Here is a 1597-nt window from a genome sequence, read left to right as displayed (position 1 = left end):
ACTGTGTAAAGGAGTCTCAGAATCCCATACCAGGGTCTTATTACTCACATTTGTTTTATTAACAAATATCTTGAAATCAAATATGTTGCATTGTCCTTTATACACAGTGCTAACTATGTACTACATGCTGTTTTAAGCACTTTGTAGTAGTAGCTGATTTAATCTTTCTGGAAATTCTCTAAAGAAGATGCTATTCTTATATTCTTCTCCTTTTTACAGGGGAGGAAATAAAGTCATAGAGCTGGATCTAAACTCTGAAACATCAGGCTGTACTCCCTTTTGCCTACAAAGATAAAAACTCCTTTTTTTCATATTCCTAAAAATAGCATTTATACACATTCATCTCTTCTCTTTTCTAAAACCCTACCAAAATGACAGTAAAGGAATAAAAAAAGGTATTTACCCAGAATTATAAAAATAAGAAGAGACAACAGCAGTCAAGAAATCTCAGCAAATCATGAAGACAGGAAGTAGAAAGAGGTGTGGTGACCGACTTTGCTGAGAAGCAGGTCAGTTCATCTGGGGAACTTCTCATGGAAGAAAAAAGGAGATGCTATTCAAAACGAAACTGTATGAAGCTCTGGACACAGAAGACCTAGACACTAGCAGGTAGGGTCTTCCCATAGCAGGTAGCTCCTTCCCATCCTCCCCTCTAAGACCAGGGCTGGGAGAGAGCAGGAGTGAGGGCCCACATGCAGTGCTTAGTGGAGGTCCACATGTAGGCCTTTGGGGTCTAGCCCTCTACCCTACTCACAGATACCAGGAGCCATGCTTATGACATTTCCCTCCACCCCCCATGGAGATTAGGGAATTATCCTCCTCAATGAAAGTCTCAGAGAAAACCTATCCAGATAGTGACATTTGGGAGTACTCAAAAGAAATGAAATTAAATGCTTGTCCCCTATTTTTTTACAGTGAAGCTCATTAGGTTGCAAGCCCATACAATACAGCAGGGTTTTCCATCAGGTTTTTACTGTCTCACTCTTAGAAATGAAGGGGCAGCTGATGATCACTATACATTTGAAGAAATTTTCTTACGTGAAAAAGACTATCAGTTAGCTTTCTGAAAGGAAAGAGATGGCACACTAAAATTTGGAAATGTGAAGATAATTAAATGGAGGGAGAGTTGACAACAATAAGCATTGCCCAGGGTGAGTCAGTAGGAAAGAGAGGTTGCCAAAATCTGACAATGCAGCTATATGGAGAGCCCATTCACCTAGAAATGTGGACATTGGAAGAAGAATCTAACCTTACCTAGCTGGCAGGAGGAGCCTGAAAGAACCAGTGCCCCAAACTGACTCTCCTCTGTCCTATTCCCCCTCAGCCAAGACCAAACAGAAGCTAGTGGGCAAAGGAACCTGTCTCCATGGCAAAAAGCAGAGGGATGGCTCTTTCCGGCCCGTGCCAAGCCATGGGCATTTCTCGGGACAATGGGCACAAGTGCCACAAAACTGAGGGCAAGAGAAAGCCCTACCACAAGAAGCGGAAACATGAGCTGGGACGCCCCGCTGCCACACTAAGATTGGTCCCCACCACATACACACAGTCCGAGTCTGGGAGGCAACAAGAAGTACCTCGACTTGAGGCTGGACGTGGG

At 43.4% G+C, this 1597-nt stretch overlaps 1 pseudogene; it reads left to right on the top strand.

Annotated features, from left to right (window-relative positions):
- The first annotated feature begins 1411 nt into the window (after positions 1 to 1411).
- Positions 1412 to 1597, top strand: part of LOC105291398 — a 745-nt pseudogene continuing 559 nt past the window's right edge.

This window comes from Pteropus vampyrus, unplaced genomic scaffold (assembly GCF_000151845.1).
Source record: "Pteropus vampyrus isolate Shadow unplaced genomic scaffold, Pvam_2.0 Scaffold45, whole genome shotgun sequence".
NCBI lineage: Eukaryota > Metazoa > Chordata > Mammalia > Chiroptera > Pteropodidae > Pteropus > Pteropus vampyrus.
The sequence above is the reverse complement of the archived record's forward strand: the minus strand, read 5'-3'. Positions and strand labels throughout refer to the sequence as shown.